This window comes from Canis lupus, chromosome 22 (assembly GCF_003254725.2).
Source record: "Canis lupus dingo isolate Sandy chromosome 22, ASM325472v2, whole genome shotgun sequence".
NCBI lineage: Eukaryota > Metazoa > Chordata > Mammalia > Carnivora > Canidae > Canis > Canis lupus.
The window spans coordinates 7,216,728-7,242,019 of record NC_064264.1 but is presented as its reverse complement, the minus strand read 5'-3'; the positions used below and the strand labels follow the sequence as shown (position 1 = coordinate 7,242,019).

The 25,292-nt window shown below is 38.5% G+C and overlaps 1 protein-coding gene across 7 annotated transcripts in view; it reads right to left on the bottom strand.

Annotated features, from left to right (window-relative positions):
* Nucleotides 1-25,292, bottom strand: part of ENOX1 (ecto-NOX disulfide-thiol exchanger 1) — a 551,124-nt gene that overhangs the window by 359,836 nt on the left and 165,996 nt on the right. The window lies entirely within an intron of this gene.

The following is a 25,292-nucleotide window of genomic DNA, read 5'->3' as shown; positions in this document are numbered from 1 at the left end:
AGCCCATATGGGGCACCTGGGTGGCTCAGTGGTTGAGCATCTGCCTTTGGCTCAGGTCATGATCCTGGAGTCCTGAGATCAAGTCCCACAACAGTTCCCTGTAAGGAGTCTGTTTCTCCCTCTGCCCATGTCTCTGCCTCTCTCTGTGTGTCTCATGACTAAATAAATAAAATCTTGAAAAAAAAGAAAAAAACACCAACAACAAGGAAGCCCATATCTTGAGTTCAGATAGCAGGATAGGTCAACTGGGAACAAGTTGATCTTTCCCACAGAGGCCTTCTTGTGGGGAAGAGTAGCTTCCAGGGGTTCTTTGAGAGGGCCACCAATAGGATTAGCACGGAGAGGGGGGTTAGGCATCAGAAGCTATGCATACAGGGAATGCATCCAGATGTAAGGGGCTGGTGATCTTAAATGAAGGGGAGACCCAAAAAATCTAAATCTAGGCTCAGAGTGAAAGAATAAATCCATAGGCTTCTTCCAAATTTGTGGTAATTGGATATAACCTGAGATACATCCTTGAGATACAGAAAACCCTAAATCACCTGCTATACCAGAAAAGACCAATTAAATGGCATTCTGCATTAATTTTAACGTGAAATGGATTTTTATCATACACTAATTGGCTACAAATTAGTAGTCTATGTGTGCTTAGTCAGCTGACCTTCAGCTTGTTTTTGTTTTTTGTAAACAAGAAGGGACCCTTTTAGCACCAAACAAGTAATGTTATGAGCATTCACAGACATAGTATAACTTAATTCTCACCAGTGGTAGATTTAGAGCAGCATCGCTGTGAGGTATTTTCAAATGCTGACCAGAATAGCTATACCAAGAACAGTCCCTGTATGCTCAGGTGAATACCTAAAAATACACACTTATTCTCCTTTCTGTAGCAGTGAAAGTCATTTTGAACCACCCTACAAAGGACTTTGATGTCAGTGTGTGTCAGCCTCAGCTAAGATCTTTCAAATCCTATATACACATTGGGGGAGAGGGGAGGGTCTTCTTTGAAAATTCTGATGAGCTAGACAAAAATTGTTTTGAAATTACTCTATTTCTTCCACATTGCATGCAATTTTTAGTAAGCTCATCTTCAGCTCAAAGAACTTCAGCTTATTTTTATAGGTAAGGTTCTACTTTTTATCAATGGGATGCTGATTTTTTTGTGTATGTATGCTATATGTACAGAAACTTTCTTGAGTCTTTAGAAATTTAGTTTAGAATCTTGAGAAGTTTTAAATGTAATGTATATATGTTATTTAGTATGTCATGTTTACATTCAAGAACTTGCCAATTTAATATGACTTGACCTTTGGGAGATTAATTACAGCAGATGGTAATAAAAGTTAGGACTGTTGAAATATGATATATAGATTTATTTTAAGGCTATTGCAGGGGTTAGTTTATTTGGTAGACCTCATAGTCTCTTATACCCAAATATAAATATCAGAAGGGGGAGGATTTGTCCCAAACAATTTTAATAAATTCTGATTCCTCATTGCTCCTTCTGGCATCACTTTTTCACTGGTTTCAGCCAATCCCCAGAGAGGGAAAAAAAAAAAATAAATAAATAACAATCTTTTTCACGAACAATTAAAAACAACTTTAAAAAATTTTTAGGGATCCCTGGGTGACGCAGCGGTTTGGCGCCTGCCTTTGGCCCAGGGCACGATCCTGGAGACCCAGGATCGAATCCCACGTCAGGCTCCCGGTGCATGGAGCCTGCTTCTGCCTCTGCCTGTGTCTCTGCCTCTCTCTCCCTCTCTCTGTGTGACTATCATAAATAAATAAAAATTAAAAAAAATTTTTTTAAATTTTCTCACAAATCATATAGAACTATCACATAAATAGAGGAAAAATGTTTAAAAAGCCTATTTTCCAACCATAAGTGGTTCTAAATAATAAATGACAATGCCCCTAATATCTTAGTGGGTGTTTTTGGTTGTCACAATAAACTAAAGGACTCTACTGGCCTTTACTCTGTAGGAGCCAAGAATGCTAAACATCTTACAGTGCACAGGACAGCCATTCACCATGAAGAATTGCCCTACCTAAAATGTCACATTTTAGGAGACACAAGGAGAAAATATAGAAATAGATTAAGAGCAGAAAACTATCTCCTTCTGTTCATGATAAATCAAGTGGACACAAAAAATATTATGATGATACATAATATTATACCATAATTAAATACCATAGATCTACCATAGAATACTATAATTAAAACCCAGATCTACTTAGTATATATCATATCTGTACCCTGGAAACACAGAAAATATCCTTCCTTTCCAATACCTGTCAAAATGGCACAAAATTCAACAATATTTTATGCCACAAATAAAACATCAATACATTCCCCAGAACAGGAAAGTATAGAAAACATTCTCTTAACTCAATGCAATAAAATTATAAACTACAAAACTAGAAAAAAATATGCTCTGTCTTCTGAAAATTTTAAACCTGTCTCAAAATTCTGGGGTCCACAAAAGGAAAGCATCTAGAAAACAATTATGTAAAAAAAAAAAAAAATCCATGGGAGAGGTAAAGTAGTGCTCAAAGGGAAATTCATAGATTTCAACAGTTTATTAATAAACAAGGAAGAATAAAAATAAACATCTAAGTTAGGAAGTTAAAGGAAACAAAAGCTACAGAAAGCAGAAAAAGGAATTAATGTACAGAGTATAAATTAATTGGAAGAAAGGAGAGTAGAGCACTAATAAATCAGAAAGCGAGTACTTCAATTGTTAGCTAATCCAATCAAGGGGGATGACAAAGATTGATTCAATTATACAAAATAAGAATCAATAAGAGGCAAATGATACTAATATAGAGGACATTTTAAAAAATCATAACAGATTTCTTTGCTCAACTCTACACAAATAAATTTCAAAACTTGGATGACAGAGATAATATACAGAACATATGGTATGCGAAGCTGCTTCCAGAAGAGAGAAAAGATCTAATCAATTACCATATAAATAAAGGAAGTTGTTAAAAAGTTACCACCAAAACAGGACACACACACACACACACACACACACACCACACACACACACACACAAACACACACAGCCTAGATGGTGTCAGGGCACAATTTGCCAAATCTTTAAAAATCAGGTTAATTCCAATACTATTTAAACTCTTTCAGAGTTTATAAAACAGTCACATTGACACCAAAAACCTGACAGACTGCACCAAAAAGAAAATTATAAGGCAAAGTCAGTCAGGAATAGCAATGCAAAAATCCCAAATTAAATACTGACAAATAGAATCTGATTTAAATAATAATGTGCCTGGCCAAATGGAATTTATTTCAGGAGTGTAAAGAATAAAAGTTTCATAAAACAAGATCGAAAACTTAAAAATATATCAGCATCAAATCCCTCACAAGGACATTCAATGCCTTTTAGAGCATGATAGTTTTCATTTCCACATTAATGCCATCACGCTGATGACAGGGCCATTCAGTCTCCTAGGTACTTAGGCCATTTCCTACTTCTTGACCTCTGCCAACCTTACGTCTGCTTTTAGAATGTCGTAAGCCCAAATTTGCTCTCAGTTCTGAATATCCTATCTGCTCACCAAAGCCCTGGGTGGCTCAGTGGTTTAGCACCTGCCTTCAGCCCAGGGTGTGATCCTGGGGTCCCGGGATCGAGTCCTACATCGGGCTCCCTGCATGGAGCCTGCTTCTCCCTCTGCCTGTGTCTCTGCCTCTCTCTTTCTCTCTCTCTATGTGTCTTTCATGAATAAATAAATACAATCTTAAAAAAAAAAACAAGTTTAAATTTTTAACTCATAAGAAAAGCTTCCTTGATTCTCCCCACAATCAGAAACTTCTCTCCTTTTGCTGAACAACTGAAAAGTTTTTCTGTCTCTCTTATGGCATTTGTCACAGTCAACCCTGTATTACAGGTATCTGTGCAAAGCACTACATCTCCTATTAGACTAGAAACTTCCTTGAGTGAAAGGCCATGTCTCCTGTACCTTTGTATTCCAATCACTCCAAGCACAGATCCTTACATACTTTCATGTTTTGGTGTACAAACGCAAAAATCCAGGATATAAAAGCAAGAGCAAGCTGAAGACTTAGGAGCGGTGGTTTTCCTGAAAATGTTACTGCATGTGCACAGAATGAAAAGTTAGAATCTAAACATCAGCAAGGCAGTAGCCATGCCAGCCCCGCTATCATCCTGCAGCCAGAGTCAGGGCAGCATGAAATGCACTCCGGCTCCAGACTGAGAAACTCTAATTACTCTCAGCCAGCCAGTAAGCAGACAGCAACAGCTATTGCAGAAGCTAAAAAGCAGCTAGAACCATCGATGCAGGGCATGGAGGTGGTAGTGAGTAAAGAAGTCAGGATGGAATTATTGGTTTCATTAGATTGTTAGTTTGGAAGCAAGTACTTCACGCACACACACCAACCCCACCACACATATGCACCCTCTTCAGATTTCATTTTTGTGAAGTCCAAATATTAACCTGTGTTCTAAAATTTCACTGAAAATGTATCAGCTTGTGAGACAGTCATAATGTCGAGTTTCAAAATGTATGTGTAATTTGTTATGCGCGGCAGGGTCAACAGTCCTATCAAAATTGCACCAGAAGGTTTGCTAAGAACAGAATATTAAACAGAATAGAGACTATGGGATTTAACATGAGGAACTGACATTAAGTTAAAATGGTGCAAAAAGGCCACATTCCAACCACTGTTGATACACTTTTTGAGAACTGGACTTTCGATCTAAACCTGTCATTCTGGGTACAATTTCAAAAGCAAAGAAATCCAATGGAATGACAAATTTCTGGTTCATCCTGAATACAAGAGTTACACTCTAAGACCATGTAAACCAAGAAGTTGACATGGTTGTAGGGACTATGTAGACTTCCTTTTGTAGGGAAATCTAGCAGGTTTTTTTCCTCCCTCCTCCATCCCTCCTTTCAAATGTGCACTTTATAGATATTCAGGATGTCTGCCCCTGGTTTTCCTCCTACTTTTCTGATGTTCCTTCATCTTTGCAGCCTTTCCACCTGTCCTGATACCTCAGTGGTTGTCAGGCCTCCATACTCAGCTCTCATCTCATCCCACGCTGCACACACTTTACCATTTTAGAGCTCACTGCTATTTATGGCTTCAACGCTAAATGACAATTGAAGTTTTATGTCACCAAAATCTATCTCCAGGTAAGAATCATATACCTAGGTGTCCCCAGTTTATCAGCCTCATATGCATAAACTATAGTCACTTTCCCCACCCAAATTGGGAGAGGCTGAAGGATGGTCTTCTAAAGATGTCTACATCCTAATTTCCAGAACTTTTTGTTATGTTATCTTACATGGCAAAGGGGTTTTGCAGATATACTTAAGTGTTTTGAGATTATCCAGGTGGATCAATGTAGTCACAAAAGTGCTTCCAAGAGTCAGTGTTAGAGGGATTCAGTATGAGAAATACTTAACTGGCCACTGCTAGGTTTTGAAGATGGAAGGGAACCACAAAGCAAAGAATGTAAAGAGCCCACAGGAGCTGGAAGAGGGAAGGATGGATTCTCCTCTAGAGTGTTCGGAGGGAGCACAGCCATGCTATGCTGATGCCTTGATTGCAGCACAGTGAAACCCATTTCTAGACTTATTACCTCCAGAACTATAGGATAACAATTCTGTATTGTTTTAAGCCACTAAATTTGTGGTAATCTGTCACAACAGCAATAAGATACTAACACAACCAATTCTTTCAATTGCCACTCTGTCACATGACTTGCCAAGACCTATTGATTCTCTCTCCTAAATTCTTTGTTCCCTGCCACCCATTTGTTCTTATCACCATGGGTACTCCTCAAGAAGGAAATGCATCCTGTGGGGTTTTGCTGGTTTTCCTATGTCTACTCAAGCCACTGTCTCCTCTAACCCTAACTTGGGCGAGATCAGTCTTCACACAGACCCCAGAAGATCTTTAGAAGACACAAATCTGGTAGTCTCAAGTCAAATGACTCACTCTTGACAACAGAGAGCTTCTTTTTTTTTTCTTTTTTTCTTTTTTTAATTTTTTATGATAGGCACACAGTGAGAGAGAGAGGCAGAGACACAGGCAGAGGGAGAAGCAGGCTCCATGCACCGGGAGCCTGATGTGCTCCCGGGATTCGATCCCGGGTCTCCAGGATCACGCCCTGGGCCAAAGGCAGGTGCCAAACCACTGTGCCACCCAGGGATCCCAACAGAGAGCTTCTTTACCTGATAAAAGGGTCTTCATATTTTGATATCCACCTAATCATTCAATTCTAATCTCTGTCCTCTGTCCAAGCTTGGCACTCCACTCAGCATCCCACTCATTCCTGGTACCTCATCTTCACTCTGTTCTCACTACTTGTCTAACTGGCAAACTCCTACGTATCTTTTAGTATTGAATAAACTGTGTCAGTAAGCTCTCAAGAATGAGCTCCTTGAAGGCTAGGAGCTCCGTCTCTTTCCCCAAGATGCCTACTCTAGACCTCACTCTGAACAAACCGAAGGGACAAGTCTTCCCTTCACATGACCTCTGGCATATGCTTGCTCTATCTTTCTCCTAGTTTTTGGCCCATATTTGGCTTTAGAATTACTTTGAGAAATAACCCAGTAAGACAACATGCCCCCATTCACCTATATTTTCAAGGAGCAGGTGCTGAATTTGAGAATTGGTACTAGAACAACCAGCCCTGGCATCGCAGCCACTTTTTCAGTGCTAAGAACTTTACCTTGAAAGATAGATTTAGGACAAGAGGCACCTGTCAGTCCCAATTCTGCTATAGATGAAGATTGACTTAAAACTCCTCTCGTGCCACCCCTTCACTTTCCCTTCTTGGTTATAAAGAATTCCACTTTCAGTTTTCGGCATAGTAAGTTTTTGTACTTTCACATCATTTCATTCCTTTTCTCTGGCCCATCTCCAATTTCCTAATATTGTGTTTAAAATATGGAAATGAAAATTAGACTCAAACACAGACTTTATCAACATTGAACACTGTGAGTGGATTATTTTATGATTCTTCTGTGTTACATTCTGGCTAATGCAACCCCAGATCATGTCCTCCTTCTTGATAACAGCCCTATATTGCTGACTCATATTCCTGAGTGACAGGGTGAGAATGGCTTTTTACCTGCAGAATACTTACATGTCAATTCCATTCTTTATGATGGCTAGGATAATCTATCAGTATTTTTTCCCCAGAAACATAAAAATCTCACACTGTTGCAAAGAACTAATGCACTGACAGTATAGCTTGTCTTGACTTGATGTTCCAATCTATAATTGGAACCATTAGATTCAAATCAAAGCCTCACTAAGTTCTCCAGCCATTTTCTTCATTTTTAAATATATATTACATATTTATGTAGGTAACATTTTAGTTCAAAATAAAAACAAATACACTATATTTTTAACTGTTAGTATAGAAGCTATACTTCATTTTAGAAGCCACAAACACCAGAAATAATGAGTTAGATGGACCATATGGAAGTAGTTTCAGGGGTTATCCTCTGATTCCATTAACTTCAGTGCATTTTTTTCTTTTAAATGTACAATGAGAAAGAAACAGTTGAAAGCAGAGGATGCTTTTTAAGTTAATCTGCCTTTCTGATAAAGCAATGGAAATGGAGGCTCAAATAATGTTTCTGAAGCAAAGTGGGAGAAGATAAACAAAAAAATTCATCTCTAATTGGCTTCTGGGAAAAAATCTCATGCAGATTAAGTATGTTTCTATTAATTTAAGTAAATTAGTTCATTTTACTTTCTCACATTGATGTGATAAAATCGAAGCACATACATTTAAAATTTTTTTTAACATACTTTAAAGATAGATTTAATATTATCTCATTAAAACAGATATATAAATGAGTGGGTTTGGAGTGGAAAAATCTGAATCACAGTCTTAGCTCATTTGTTCACTATCAGGTCAAAAAAGTCACATCATCCTCTCTAGATCTCCATTTCTTTTATTCAGTAATGGCAATCAGTAATCACGCTCACTAAGTTTACACTTGCCTTTATCCTTCTCTTGTGAGTATGGAATACTACACTTAAAGGAATGCAGAATAAGATCAAAATACGAAGCTGTAGGGACGCCCGGGTGGCTCAGCAGTTTAGCACCTGCCTTCGGCTCAGGGCATGATCCTGGAGTCCCGGGATTGAGTCCCACATTGGGCTCCCTGCATGGAGCCTGCTTCTCCCTCTGCCTGTGTCTCTGCCTTTCTCTCTCTCTGTGTCTCTCATGAATAAATAAATAATATATTTTTTAAAAATATGAAGCTGTAATGGAGACCAGTATAGGCTGTAGAAAAGGACCTACTACTCCAATGTGGAAGAAGTGAGGTTGAAATTTGAAGCTGGAAGTCTTACTTGTTCCCCATTTCTTTCTTTCTTTCTTTCTTTTTTTTTTTTTTTGAGATTTTACTTATCTGTGAGAAACACACACAGAGAGAGAGAGAGAGAGAGAGAGAGAGAGAGAGGCAGAGGGAGAAGCAGGCTCCATGCAGGGAGCCCAACGTGGGACTTGATTCCGGGTCTCCAGGATCACACCATGGGCTGAAGGCAGCACTAAACCACTGAGCCACCCGGGCTGCCCTACTCCCCATTTCTTATATCTCCTAGAGAGAGCTTCTAACCTAGTTTCTTCATTGATCCATCAAACTGATGGCACTCATTTCAGGACATTACAGTGGAAATTCTACTCAGAATCTTAAAAAATAAACGATAAAAACAGGGCCACTCTAGTGATAAAGATGTGTGGATGCAGGGTCTTGCTCAGTCTAACTCAGCCTCAGATCCACATAGTAAAACCTTAAAACCAACAAGTGAAATTTAAATATGGTTGCTTCCGTTACTAAAGTCTCAATGTATCTTAACTTTGTGCACTTGTCCGATATTGGAAGAGGAAGTGGTATTTCAAAAGCAAAGAGCACTGTGCCAGACCTGTCTTTCCAATCATTGCTGGACCAAATATTCAGGAAAGCTATCCTGTCAAAAAAAAAAAAAAACCTACATTTGGATAAATTATAACTAACTTACATATAAAGACATTGCTGAGGTCTCCAGAAAACAAAGGAAGCTAATAAAAAAACGGGACCCACAAACTAATATCATAATGGTAAGAATACCCTGAAGCTAAGGCTTCTCTGAAGAAGTGACTAAAACCAGGCATCCACAGTTGGATATGAATGGGAGAAGAAGAGGGCTATTAACCCTGAGGTTCCTAAAATGACCTTGTACTTGAAGGAATCTTACCCTCAATGTGTGTGAGCACTAGAAGCTAACAACCTACTGCAGAGGAATTAGATAGAAAGCCTACTTGCCCCTGCTTATTCCCAGGATAAAAAAAATCTACACCAGGAGAACAGATCTCACATGGATATGGTGTTAAAATTTATATTACCTGGGCTGTCAGGAAAACCACAGGGCAAATAACTAAATAAAATCTGTTCTAAGCACTCTCTGACATCTAGGTGAGGAACAGGCAAGCCTATCCTGGAGAAAAAAAACAGCATCTTTAATGCTTTAATCATCTCAGGCTGCCATAACAAAATACCATGGACTGGGTGGCTTAAATAGCTGAAATTCATGTTCTCATGGGTCTAAAAGCTGGAAATATGAGATCAGGGTGTCTGGATGGTCAGGTTCCAGTTAGAACTCTCTTTCTGGCTTGTAGACAGCTGCCATTTCATTGTGTCAGCACATGGTGGGAAGAGGGACAGAGTTCTCTCCTTCCTCTTATAATAAGGCTATAGACCTACCTGGTTAGGCCTTATCCTTAATACCTAATTTAACCTTAATTACCTCTTAAAGTTCCTATCTCCAGGTACAGTCATATTAGGAGTTAGAACTTCAACATATGAATTGGGGGGATAGAATTCATTCCATAGCAATTAATATCATATCTGATAATTCCCACAGATTAAGTTCAGCCAAATATGAGCTCATATCCAACTCTTACAAAATGAAGAAACCAAGTCATCATGGGTACATGGGTACCAGTCAGAAGCACCATAAGTCAGAGATTTAAAAGATCAGTGGCCTCAAATATAGCGCTAATATAGACTATAAAAGAGTTATGTTCCAAATGGATAAAGAAATTAAAAAGAAAATATTTCTCATGAGCAAAAAAATAAGACTATCAAAAACATTCAGTCAGACTTAAAAGATAATAAAATAAATGTTTTTGGAAATTAAAAAGAAAAACTTTGAAATTGAAACTCCATAATACTTAATACCACAAATTAGCAGACAACTGGAAAGAAAAACTCAGTGAGCTAGAAGACAGACTTGAAGGACCAAGACAGATTACAGCACAGTGTGACAATGACCATGGAAAATGTGAAAGAGGTTACAAAACATGGATGGAAAATTACAAGACATACTTTACAACCAAAAGTTTCTTTGTTCAAAGGTGCTATAAAGAAAGTGATGAGTTAACCCACAAACATGGTAAAGGTAAAACCCACAAAGGATGTTAGTTAGGATACATAGAGAATGCCTCTCCATCAAAAGATAGATAACCCAACAATAAAAGTGGACAAATGTCTGAAACAGATATCTCAAAGAAGATGAAACACTGATGACCAATAAACTTATGAACAGATGGTTAAATCATAACCAGAGAAATATAAATGTGAACCATGAGATACCAATTAATACCCATGATTGGAGGAAGGGGTAGTGGTTAGAAAACCTGCAGTTTTCAAATGTTGACAAGAATACAGGGCATTGAGAGCCACTGTGAATTTAATTTGTACAACTACTTTTTTTTTTTTTGAGAGAGAGAGAGAGAGAGCAAGCATGCATGCAACTGGATGGGGGAGGGGCAGAGGATGAGAAAGAGAGAAAATCTTAAGCAGGCTCCATGCCCAGTGTGGAGCCTGATGCAGGGATCAATCTCACAACCCTGAGATCATGACCTGAGCTGAAATCAGGAGTCAAGTGGCTCCACTTGAGCCACTCAAGTGACCCAAATTTTACAACTACTTTAAAAAGTAATTTGGCATTACATTTGAAGATGCACATATCCACTGACAAATCATTTCAACTGATTAAACCTATTTCCCAGAAAAACACACATATGAATTTGACTTGAGAAAGGTCAAAGCTCTTAGCTGCATTGTTTGTTAAAGTGAGAAGGGGAAGGGAAGGACAGAACTGGAAAGGAAAGGACAGGATGGGAAAGGAAGGACATCCAACTATGAGGAAAACAAATGAAGTCAATCAAACAAATCATCAAAAACTTTTGGAAGAGTCATACAACAGAATATCTCACAGCAGTGAAAATTAATGAATTGTAGCTACACTAACCAGCATGGATACATTTCAGGAAAATAATGTTGAGTTTAAAAAAGCAAAATAGATTGACTCTATATAAGCTTTGAAAACCTATAACAATATATTGTGTACAGGTACATGCATGTGTGGTGAAATGGTTAAAACAGAACACTACTCACAGAGTGGTTTGGTGGGAGAGAGAGGCGAGAAGAACAAAGTGGAGAAGGGGACAGAGGAGGCATTTGATTTATTGCTGATGCTCCATTTCTTCAGCTGAGTGGCACATGCACAAATGCTGTTTCATTCTTTTTTTATAATGTAAATATATGTTATGTATTTTTCATTATATGTAGAAAATATTTCATTAAAATTCTAAAAAGAACACTTGGGAAGGGAGTGAGTAGCAAACTCTGAGCAAATCTGGGGTTCCTGACTGGGTATGTCTTTGGTTTCCTCCCACCTGTGTCTTTTCTCAACCTTAAAGGTACATCTAATAGATTCCACCCACAAATCCTGCCAAAGGATTATGTGATAATCATGGTTTGTGCTTATAAAGGTTTGAGGAAACTTTTCCAAGGGAACCTTTGAAGTCAAGAGAGCAGCTTAGGCTTTGAAGTGCTCCCCATCACCTGCCCATCTGCCGGGTGTCCCCTTTCCTTAGCAGTTCCCACCACCATGGGGCTCTTAGTGGAGGGGACTGGAGGATTGGCTTGCAGACCACTTCAAACAGCTTCTTGGAGCCACTCTGAGACAACTAATTACTCCTAATTATCACAAAGCTCTGTATGTATTTTTTATAATATATGGTCAGCAAATTTCTAATTCTTTATCTTACTAGGGGAGAAGAAAGGCACTTGAACATCTTTTTGACTAGATATAAAATGTGAAAGGGCTCCAGGAAAGTGTACCAGTCCAACTTTGTGTAATTTGATTGCCATTTAAATACAGTGACTTTTGGATTCAAGACTTTTGTTACTGTGTGTTAGCTAATCAATGTTTCCTGAAACGTCCAGTCTTTATAAACCTAACTTAGTGTATATACAGTAATTTAAAATCTTGACTTTCTGAGACAGGTGAAAAAAAAAGTATGATTAACTTATGGGAGCATTCATGTGGTTTTTATTTACAGATTATTCACACATGCTTTAAAATACAATTAGTGTACTTTTCAAACTAAAAACAAATACACAGAGAATGGAAAAAGAATCCTAGGGGGAGAAAAACATTAAGGACTGGGCCATTTGATTTATTCTTAATTAACTTTTGTATTTAATAGGATATCAGTATCTATTAGTAGGTGATTCACGTTAATTCATCAAAATCACTTTGGTTGGTTTTTCATTTTTGTATCAGGATGCAAAATTTATTGGCATAGATTTTTCTATGCAGGAAATACAGTCTTAATGAAATACGTTAGGGAAGGAAGAAAGGAAGGAAGGAAAAGGAAGAAATTAAGACTTTTGCTAAAAACAGTCTACATGATTCAACTAAGCCAACTTGTGCATTGATATCAGATTGCTATCCTCCTCTGTAGTAGAAAGGTCCTAAAATCACTACTGTTTGTTAAAATCTCCTAAAGTCAAATTTGGATCTGATGAGTTTGACGATTATTCAACATTCTGAAAATCGATCTCAAGTAGAAGTTGCTCATAACGAGTTCTTTGGCAGACAAACGTACAAAAACATACAAAAACAATTGTAAAAATTATTAAAGCTTAATTTAATATTCTATATCATCAAAGTTTTCAAGAACATCAGTAATTATCATCACAGTTATTCAGTAATGGTATTTGGCTAGTGTTGCATATATTAACAGAATAAATGCCAACTAATTCCAAGAATTGCTAGTATAAAATTTTGCTAATTATCTTGGAGGAGAATAACTGTCTAGGGTCTGATAGAGACTGTGTCCCAGAGCGACTTCCAGAGAGTCTATTTATCTTCCTGTACCTTTTGTGGACTATTTCATTGGCAGCAAGGAAAGCCTACTGTGTTGCACCAAATGCATTCTCAGGTCTACACACATCCAGGGAGAAAGACCAAAATGAAGAAATGGTTCCATAGCCTTACCTCCTAATGGGGTCAGAAATCAAATCCTTTGGGGGATAGGGTAATTGGATGTTTGAGGAGTAAGTGAGAGTTTGAGATTGCAGGAGGAGGCCCCCTCCAGATCTTTGGGGCAGCTGCAAATTCCCCAACTTTGCTCTTTTAGTTCCCCTGCCTATAGTGAAACCCTTAAAATAAAACAAAAAGCCCTTCAAAGCTTACCTGGGAGATGAAGGGAAATGAGGAGTTGCTATGGAAAGTATTCCTTACGCAGCAGGAATCAGAAGGGGTGAGGGGGGCAGCCTCACCCCTGAGGACCCACTTGAATTTGTAATTCTGCTGTTATCCTCCACTGCTCCCCAGCAAACACTGGCACTACTTCTGAAACAACTCATCAGCCTTCCCTAAGGAGAAGTCCTTGGACTATTTAAAACTCAATTCATAGTGACGATGCTTGGTAAATATTAGTTTTCTTAACTCCTCTGCTTCCTATGGTCAAATCAATGACCTATTTTGTGCAGAGGAAGCTGAGTGAGTTGAAAGTGCACAGAAACTGGCATTTCAGCAAGTTGAATTTACTTGGGATTTTGGATTGGAGTCCAGTCTTCCTGTCCTCTACAAGACCAGCCAGTAGTTGTGCCCCGACGTGCCCTATTCTCTATTACTGAGCCCCATCTACACCATGGCCCATTTGTGCTTGGGGGAATGAAAATGTGTGGAATTGCAAGGAAAGAAGGCAGAAGAAATTCTCCCAAGATGCAGAGATGATCTGTTCCTTCAGACATCTCTCTTCCGTCTGCAACCTGGAATGCACTATCCGGAAGTGTAGACAATTCGTTAAGTAGAGGACTTTGTCAGCAAGTGAAAGAGTGAAGGTAGCCATGAAAACAACAACCAGCCTGGGTCTACAAACAGAGGTCAAGTGCTTCTTAGCTAGACTGTGCCTGCCTGGTGTTAATAGTAGGAATAAAGGTGAATCTGTATATGGACACATACACATTCCTCAAAATAGTATCTTCATATAAATAGAGTTTTTTTTTATTTGTATAAAATGGGGAGGGGGTTGAAAATTATAGGCAATGTAGCAACAGTTCCGGCATTATTTGGTTAGTACTTTAGTTCACAAAGCTAATCAGTATTTTGTTTACACTGTAGGAAGAGGAGGCTGAGGCTGACACAGGACCCACGGTATCTAATCTTTGGCATCTACACTAGGTGGTTAGGATATGTCAGGGACTGTCTAGCCTTCTGTTTATTATCTCACTGAATTTTCACAACAACCTTGGGAAGTAAGTATCATTGTGTCCACTTTGTGAATGAGGAAACAAATGTTGGGACAATTTAGATAACTGCCCCTGGTCACACAGCTAACTATTAGTAGAGCTAACATAAACTGCTGCAGGGAGCGCAGTTGATGGAAAGTTGCTGTACCTTTGTACCTTTGCTGGCACCATGGCTTTCCTCTGAGACCATGCATGGTTCCCCAGGGCTGAGCATGGTGGGATACCAGAAATGGCCCATTCACACCATACCTGGTATTGCCCCGAAAGCTACAATATCCAATTTGGTAGCCACTCGCCATATGTGGCTGCTGGGCACCCAGGATGTGGGTAGTGTCACTAAGGAACTGAATGCTTATTTTTATTTCATTTTAACTAAAGTGGGCTCACTTGGGGCTCTTAGCTACCATGCTGGACAACACAAACATAAAATATTTCTGCCATTGCAGAAAGTTCTATTAACCTGCATTGCCCTAAAAGGATAACTTTTGCTTGGGGGAGATCATTGGGGGTGAATTCTGCACAGATCCAAAAGAGAGGTAAAAGAGATTGATTTCAGAGCTACTTCCTTTTGAGACAGTGAGCAATGGCCACTAGGAAGGCCGTCAGAGGAAGAGGACACGTGGTCCATCAGGAAGGTGAGCAGAGAGCAGAAAAGGAAGGGGCAGGAGGGCATGATCTCAGATGCCTCAGGGATGCCCAGCCTTCTTCCACAGCTAAGGAAAAAATGGTGCCACAGAAAGGTGAGTGGCATTCCTTGGTAGACAGGATTTTATGCTGCTATTGAGTAAGATGGAAAACTAGGGCCCAAATGAATAAAGGTCTGGGAAGAATGGAGTTTTACAGAGTAATACCCAGGAGTTATTTACATTTTCCTCTTCTTTGGTTTCTCCTATGCTCTTCTTTCTCCTTGATCATCTGACGCTGATCTCCTTATTAAAAAAGAAACCCTTATTCTCCCTTTTTCTTTTACTCTCCAGTCACCAGACAAAAATATAACTTCCATAAATATTTTATTTCTTCCATGTATTAGACTTTTATGTTCATTGTTCTTCACACAGATTAATTGAACATTAAAATTTTTCTTTCTCAAGGAGAGCTAACTGCTCTTTTAACACGTATTATAGCCTTCAGTTAACATTCCTTTATAGGGTCATTGGGCCAATGGCAAGGGGAGGCTACACTTTTTTATTTTCATCAAAGGTATTTTCATAGGAAAATATAGGCTAATGTTAGCTTTCCTGTATAAGATAAAAATACAACACTAGTGAAAATCAAATATACTTATAAAATATGCATATAAAAAATTTCACTTACCAAAGAGCTATAATAAAGGTAAAGAGTTTTTTTTTTTTTCTTAAAACAATTACCTTCAGGAGTTACTTGCAAATTAGTGTCTTTTTTTTTTTTTTCTGTGCTGTAGCCCAAATGGGTACCATTTGGCTATAACACAAGAAAATGAAAGATTCCTATTGACAGGTTTAAACTCTGCAGTCCCAATTACCAGATATGCTCTTATTAATGGGTTCTTTGCATTCTTTTTCACAATGTGTGGAATTAATGAATTCATCTGGAAAGGCAACTGAGTATTCATCTATAGCTTGAAAATACTGACTTCAGAAACACAGATGTTCAACCAAATCCTCACTTGCTTACTCTCAGCTAAATTCAACCTCTGAGCTTTAAAAAGATTTTCTAAACTGTTAAGGACCAAAAAAAAAAAATGACATTATACATTCACATCTGGCTCTGTCGCCATTTAGGGCATGCTATTACAAACATTAAACATCTGGGCAGGGGAAAAGCATCTATTTGGGAGCTTCTGGCTACCATGACAACTGAAGTGCACTGTCTCTCACTCAAACCGTTCTGTCTCTGCTTATCTACTTCTGACACCACTGCAGTCTGTTCATTTTTGTTCCGAAAGCCTGGAGTAGGTGCCACTTTAAAATAATAATCACCAAAAAAAAAGTTAAAAATAAAATAAAAAATAAAATAATCACCGCAGTAAGTAATATTTATGTGTAGAAGGTAAGTTCTTAGGGAATGTTCCTCTTGCTTCTGCACTAGTTTAATACTATGGTGAGACTAACCTCTCTCATTTGCAGCAACGTAGTTAAAATAATTTGGATTTTATGGCTTTTCTACATGGAAGTCTTCTATTTCTAAGTTGAGAGATGGCTCCTAGTGAAAGAGTCTTAAGGCAAATGGTGATGATTAGCCACTGCTATTTTTTCCTATGAAGAAGCCTCCCTTGTGGATGTTCAAAATTTTATCAACATTTTAAATGGCATAGAATATGGGCAATAATAATTATAGTTTCCATGTATGAAATTTCCTATACATTGAATGTATAATGTACGTTGGACACAGTAGGTTTTCATTTATTCTTCAAAACTACCTGTAAACTCAGTATTACTATTTAGACCTCACAGTTCTGAAAACTAAACTATGGAGAAAGGTACAACAACACTCACTCAACAAATATTTACCGAGTGCTGACTATACGGCAGGCTCCGGTAGGCACCAGGAATATAATGGCGGGAGGTATTATATTATTTCCCTACTTCAGGGGGCTTATCATCATCCAGAAGCAAGACTCATCTTGCCCAAAGGGGAAACAAACAGCTGGGGAGGAACACAGGCAGAAATAGAATCTGAGTTTGATCTCAAAACAAAATACGAAACCGACTGACTTCTATACCCAGAGCCTTGGAGTCATCTTTGACTCACCTCTTCCTGTCACACCACACATCCAATCCTCGAGCAAATCACGTTGGCTCTGGCGCACAATAAATCCAGCAGATGATCACATCCAACCACCCTGGGCCCAGTCACAGCCATCTCGGACCTGGCTATTTCGTGAGCTCCTGAAGAATCTCCCAGCGGCTAGCTCTTTCTCCACTGAATTCTCAAGAGAACAGCCACCTGCGTCTGGCTGAAAGGTTTAATCACACCATGTCACTCTTCTGCCCAAGACCCTCTCACACATCACTGAGAGAAAAAGCACAGTCCTTCCTAACGCGCTGCCGGCCTGACCCAGGGTGGGTCCCTCTCACTTCACCTCCTGCCCCCTCACCATCCCTGCTCACTCTTGTCTGGCCATGTGCGCTTCGGTGCTTCCCCCTGGAATGTATCCGGCAACATGTTCTCACTTCATGACCTCTTACTTGCTGTTCCCTTTGTCTGGAACTCGCTTTCCAAGACATTTGCGTGTGTGCTCCCTCCCTTCCTCTGGCCTTTACCCAATGTTCCCATCTCCGCAATGCGTTCTCTCATCACCATATTTACGATGGCAGCCCTCCCATACCATTCCCTATTCTTCCCTCCCTGCTTTATCATCCTCCCTAGTACAGATCTCCATCTAACACGTTACATATTCTATTACTTACTCTGTTTATTGGCTACCTGTCTTAGCTCTCCCCAACTTCAGATGGTCTGAAATCAGACACTAATGTTTAAGTCCTTTTTTTCCCCCCTGGGGGCCAAATGGCTAGTGTAACATTCCCCTCCTAAAAATATATGGTCTTCCCAAACAAAAAACGTATGCTTCATAAAGTAGAGTTTTTGTCTATTTTGCTCAGTGGTTTCTCCACATGACCTATAGTGCTTGGCACATTGTAGGAGCTAAATATTTGTTGAATGAATTAATATTTTACTGTCTCCCCTATACTCAAGCAGATTGGAAGAGCACCAAAACTCTAAAATGCTATTTTCTGAGCTGCTATAAACACAATTTTGTGGTATAAAAAGCGTGGCCATCTCCCCAAGCCTATTTCATCTGTTCATAAAGAGGACTTCTCTCCACCTGCATGGTTCATGAACAGAAAATACAGGTACTGCTAGTGAAGTCTCCGGAAATACTTCCAACTGACAGAAGGCAAATGGTAAATTGCAAAAAGCAAGACACAGCTGGTTTTTATTTTTATTGCAACTTGTTAAAACAAATATTAAGCTGTAGGTGATGTGGTGTCCTATGTACAAAATTGTAGGAAAAGGTTTGAGTGCCTTTAAAATATATTATTTAGAATGTGAAACCTTTTTTTTATTTATTTTTTTAGGATTCCAGGAGTAGTTTCACAGGACTTCTGAAGGAAACTCCAAGCTGACAAGGACCTATGGAGGAAAAATGCTATTCTCTCTCTTACACTAAGGTTGGCTCTGTGGTAAGTAAAATGGTGCTATCAGAGAGAGAACGCTGCTGACCCACTTAAAAGTATTAATAGGATCTTGACTAGATTTAAGTGAAAATACAAAAGTGTTAGTGAGCTTACTGAATACCAGGGAGGCAGTCAGGATTCTGTTAAGAAGGTGGTAGAGTCTGTAACAAAGATATAAAATAAAAAAATAAAAAATAAAAAAAAAGATAATAAAGTCAAAGTACTCGACTAATTGGTCCAAGAGTCTACAGTCTATGCTTCTTGTGTGAATAACTTTCCTTCTTACAAATAACACTTTTTCTTTTTCCCTACCTCAGTTACCAATATACTCTAAATAACTACTTTGTAATTATACAGTTTATTAGTAAAATGTTCCTTATAATCTCCCTTACTTTTCAACCAGTATCAGTGGTAAGAGGTTAATATACCCTTGGCAGCAAAGCTACCAAAAGTTGGTCTGGTCACAGAGAGAACTCTGGTCCAATGTATACATAGCACTTTGAAATCCCTCCAACGCTCTATGCACATTATTTCATATGACCTGATCAATAATCCTGTAGGGAGGATATTTTAATACTCATTTTATAATTAGGAAAACTGAAGCTCAAGGAGTTACAGCTCACCAGCTCGGGAAAATGTGGTCACTGAAATCTCAGTCCATGGACTCAAGAACCTACTGCTCTTTCTAGACCACAACATGGATTCTCTTAAAGAAGAATTAGGTCTCTTCTGGGATGCATGTTAGGCCTGGGTAGAGATGAGGATGCCCTGGCCAAACTCCAGGTAGAGGCATCTTATGAAAGGTCTGATGTCCTCATTCTCAATTTTTATCTGGCTAAATCCCACCTTGAGCTTAGGGGATTGTTATAGACTTAAGCTAGCAGCTTCTAAGTCACTGAGCCAAGAACCATGCAGGCAAAGGCAGGAGTAGGAGAACCTGCTTGGCACATCTGACGCAGAGAGGTAGAGAATAATTCCTTTGTGAGACACCATCTTACAACATCTTCCCCTGCCCTGTTCGACACTCCTGAAAAATGAAAGTTTTAGAAACATATCGTCTTCGTTACTAAAGACACTTCTATAACTGAGTCCTTAATTCAACATATAAAACATCATCTTATTTTGAGGCTTGAGAATGGGTAGGAGTATGGGTAGGGTGATATACCATTTCTGATTGAGTACTCTGAAAATAGGAATACTGGATTTTAAACAATGCAAATCTCTTCCCAAAAGACATAAATTATTACTATTCTGTTCAGAGTCACAAATATTTTACCTTCTATGTGAAAAGCATTGTGCTTGGTGTCAAGGATAAAGACGAATAAGAGATGATGTCTTACCTCAAGGAATCATCAGTCCAACAGAAAAAAAAAATAGAAATCTTTCTAGAATATATTTTACTTATATCTACCTTCTTTAAAAGGGTATATTGAGTATTACTGAATATTTCTTTGGTATCTCAGGGTCGGCATTATGAACATCAGCTGTTCTGGGTCACATGATGCACACAACTGTAGTTAGAAACCAATGAGGCACAGATGCTAAGGGCTACGGATCATAGAAATTAACCAAGAACTTGCCCTCTGCCTTCCTGAATAGGATGGATGGATGGATGGATGGATGGATGGATGGACGGACGGACGGACTGACGGATGGAAAGATGGATAGATGGATATAAATACCCTTGATGTCACTTTGCTTGCTTGTCTTTTCCTGTTTTTTCCATCCTATATATGAACTAAAGACCTGCTATTTGGCACATGTGCTTTGAGTAAGTATAAGGCTGCCTTTAGTGACCACAGAGGCACAGGTAGCAGCCGAAGCCTTCTGCTGCGCACCCTCTGAGGATCCAGAACCGGCCTGTTATTTCTTACTGCTACGCCTCTCCTCTGACATTCGTGTGAGCTCTCTACCTCCCTTTTATCACTTGGATTTCCAGGAGGCTTGCACCGGCCCTTCTAATCTCTGCCCATTATGGAGCTATTCATTCTGCTCTTTGTTCTTCTCAAATTACAACGTGATTACATGCCTAGCAGAGAGCTGTCACGGAGCGGGCACTCAGTAAATGCAGGAACCCATTTCCCATTCACAGGCCAATCTTTAATCTGACACTGCCCCCAGTGTCTGCGTCTTTTAGGCCACTGGGTTGATACATATAGATGCCGTCCCTCTTTGTGGTCACGAACCATGTGGTCGCAATCCATCACTTTTTATTTATGCATGTGCGTATCTGTGAATAAAGTTTTCTAATTTCTTTAACCCCTGCATAAGACAATCATTATGCTTGTAATAACTCACTTGTAGCTGTACAGCCTGATGGCTTAAAAGTGCCTTATTATTTTCATAAATTTTCTCCACCCGGTGGTTCTCATTTAACAAAATAGTCACTTTGGCGTCATTTATATTTTTATAAGCAGTTTGTATTTTGGTGATAATGAATAACACTGGGTCTCAGTTATGTTAGCGTAGATATGCAATTCAAGCTTTCTAGAAGGAGCATTACCACCATTCTGATGCTGCTTCCTCTCATCTCAGAATGACGAACCTATAGAGATGAAAGCCTAAGGTTCATGTCTATAAGACAAAGCAATCATAAAGCGTGGCACATGTAGCATCTGATTATTTCTCCCCCTATAACTCTACACTTGCAACTGAAAAAAAAAAGAAAAACCTCTTATTTGTAATATAACTAATGTCATGGAATCCTTTTATCTTAATCTCTTTGCAGGCTCTCATTAAAGCTAGCACATATTATAATAGCATTAAAAAGTGATAACTATTACACTATTATGGCACAAGAATTAATGGAAGGTACTTCAACACAAATATTCAAGATGACCATTACTAACATAGAAAAACATTACTTCATCACACTCTTAGGGACTTCATTTATGTTAGGATTTTTTTCCATCTCCTGTTCTTCCAGATAAGAGCCAGAAAAATTACAGTCTCTGATCCGTACATATCTCTAATAGTAGTATTGTTTTCTCAGGAATTAACTTCCTATGATCCCTCCAGTTTTGAAATTTCACACCCTCAAATAAGTTTATGAAAATCCTAGCATTTCACTTCAACCCATTTCAAATTTATATGGCAAAGTTCCAAACACTGAGAACTGCAAAGTGCCTGTTCTTAGCACATGATATCAACCATCTGCCCTGGCCATCGGGACAGAGTCCAGATATTTCTCCAATGTGATATTATAAAGGCAAAGTGCTCTTGGTATTTATGGAATGTTTTTGTGAAATTTGCCGGTGATAAATAGATTCTAGCTTTCTCAAACTGGAATCCATCTCACATGCATATGAGTACTTTTCTTGTGCTTTGCTTGTATTCAACTATGCATGCTTGTACTTGCTCACTCGTGTCTCTCCCTCTCTCTCAAACACACACACACACACACACACACACACACACACATAATCTGCCAGAGATTGAATCATGTGAGTGTTCCCAGATAGGCTAAAGATTTGGTGACCACTCAAACTATGACTTTTGAAGTATTACTGAACATTTATCGAGTGAAATTGGAGGGAAGTTATTTTATATTAACAGAAGTATGTATCTCTTTATGGTTAATAGTTCATGTACTAAATGAACATCGCTTTCACAGGCTTCAACCTCTTTCATTTTACAATTATTTGGTCTCTCATTACTGGACAGAATTAGTTATTCGTGCTCACTAGGGCAGTGGTAATGCGCACAGATATAGTTATAAAGTTACAAAATGGCTTTCAAATTTTTTTATTTGTTTATTTTCAGGCTGTCAAAACATTTTCCACTTTCCTATGGTCCTTTTCTCAGTTCAGTTTTCTTTTATGATTTACCAAATCCAACAAATTCTCGGAAAACACCCTAACAGCTTTTAGATAGTAAAAATGAACAAATGGTATGGTGACTGTAGTGAATAATACTGTAATATATATTTGCAAGTTGCAAAGAGAGTGCATTTTAAAAGTCTTCATTGCAAGGAAAAAAATTTGTAACTAAATGTGGTAATAGATGTTAACGACACTTAATCACAGAGATCATTTCGTAATACATATACAAATCATTAAGTCGTATACCTGAAACTAATATAATGTTACATGTCTCAATAAAATGAAATGTTAAAAACTAAACCACTCATTTCCAATAAACAGCCCTATATAAAATAACACTTAGTATAAGAATTTCAACTAACTGAATTGCCAAAGATCAAGTGATTCTAAACTAGAATAGTGGTGCGGCTTGCCTTAACACTATGCAAAATATTCAACAGAAACCATTCAGCAATGCCAAGAATTTTTTGTTATTATTATGAAAATATTCAATAGAGATAGTTCAACAATGGCAACAATTCTTATTGTAATCTTGTTCCCCATCCCCATGAGGGAATTGGAATAATACTGTCTTACCAATTGCCTAAGTGTTACATGTAGAAACCTGAGTTAACAGGTGCCACATTTGCTATCTATAGTAATGATATTCTACTGGTATACAGTGATGCCCAGGGAAGTTGTCATTCCTTAATCTAGTTCTGTATACCCAGACACGCACATGCTTCCATGGATCCATCTGTTAGGCATCAAGAATTACCATACTTAAGGAGAATAATCCTTCAGTCTAAATGTTTAAATGTTAGATGCTAAATGTACACTGAAGGATTTGAAGCAAGGAACTTGCAAATATGACTCAGTCACACATCTGGTCCAGCCCTATCTGGATGTCAGGATGCATCAGTCATTTTGGATTTATTCATAATGAGAGAAATCAAGTCACAACCCATGTGGTCTCAAAGGTCTACTTAGATGATGATGAAGACCTATGATACTCCCTGAAGTATGGCAGACTTTCCAAGCTTATTAAGAATATTCGTTACTGACATTTTAAATATCTTAAGTCAGTGATTTTAGCCACTTGGGGAAAACAATGTTGCAGCATGTAATTTAGGTTATTTCAACAGAGCCAGTTCAATCTTAAATCATAATTTCTAATGCATCCTAGCAATGCTACTTTTGTAAAGCCACTTTGTAAAGCAACCATAGAATGTGACTTAACAACCAATTACTTTGTACAGTCTGCAAAACAAGTAAACCTCTCAGCAGCTGGGAGCTCTGCCCAGAGGCCAGGGCTTGCCCCTGGCATGGTACCTTGCTCTTCTTCATGAGTTCCAGCAATATCACATTGCTTTCCAGCCTCATGCACTGGGCTCATAAACAGATTCCCTAAAAGATACTCAAGATTCTGATGTCACATTCAGAGGGGACACTTTCTTTTCCTTTTTTGACAATTCTGCATTTTTTTTAGTCATTCATATCCAGTCAATCATGTCAGCAGCCATCCTCACATATGAATGGTAATACTCTATTTTTAAGAATTCTTGGTAATTTGTTTCATAGGGGAGGGTGACCATAGGAAGGCAAAGCCAAAGAAAACCCATTTCAACTAGTCAAGGTTGACCTCTGTGAAGGAGTCAGAGAAAACAGACTAATGTCCCATGAAGGCTCATTTTGAATAAGACGGCGTGTGTTATAGCCAAGAAGGGCAAACAAAGTAAATCTCAGTGACCAAATCAGTCAACAGTAGCAGAAAATGTTAGAAGTGATAACACAAATGTACCCCAAACAGATTATACTCATACTCTTGCAAGTTACTAGTTTGAGAGTGTTGTATCTAAGGTACATCACCTCACACCTGTTAGGATGGCTATTATAAAAACAAAACAAAACAAACAAAATAGCAAGTGTTACTGTAAATGAATGCAAAATGGTGCAGCTGATGTGAAAACCAGGAAGCACGTTCCTCAAAAGATTAAAAATAGAATGGCTATATGACCAGACAATCCTACTTCTGGATCTATATGCAAAAGAACTGAAATCAGGATCTCAAAGAGATATCTACACACCCATATTCATGGCAGCATTATTCACAATAGCCAAAAGGTGAAAACAACCTAGAAGTCCATCCATAGATGAATGAATAAAGAAAATGTAGTACATACATGCAATGGACTATTACTTAGCCATAAAAAGGAAATCCTGACACATGCTACAACATGAATAAAACCTGAGGACATAATGCTCAGTGAAATAAACCACTCACAGAAAAACACTCTGTGATTCCACTTACATGAGGTATCTAAAGTAGTCAGATTCAAAGGAACAGAAAGTAGAATGGTGGTTGCCTGGGGGTAGTGGGCAAAGGAAATAGGGAGTTTCAATGGGTAATAGAGCTTCAGTCCTGTAGGATGAATATAAAGTTCTAGAGATCTGTACAACATCGTACGTAGAGTTAACAAAACTGTACTGAATACTTAAAAACGTGTTAAGATAAGCATCATGTTTTATGTTTTTTTTTAACTTGTTTTTTTCTTTGAAAAAATATATACTCCTTATAGTCAAAAATACATGGATCAACCCTCTTAGGGATGAAAAGTATCAAAATTAGGAGCAACAGGGCATTTCATGCTTTTCTTAATTGGCTGGGATAGTAACCAGTCCTATCTCTGTGATCGCTGGAGTAGTGTCCACTGGAAAGCACCTCTTCAGAGCT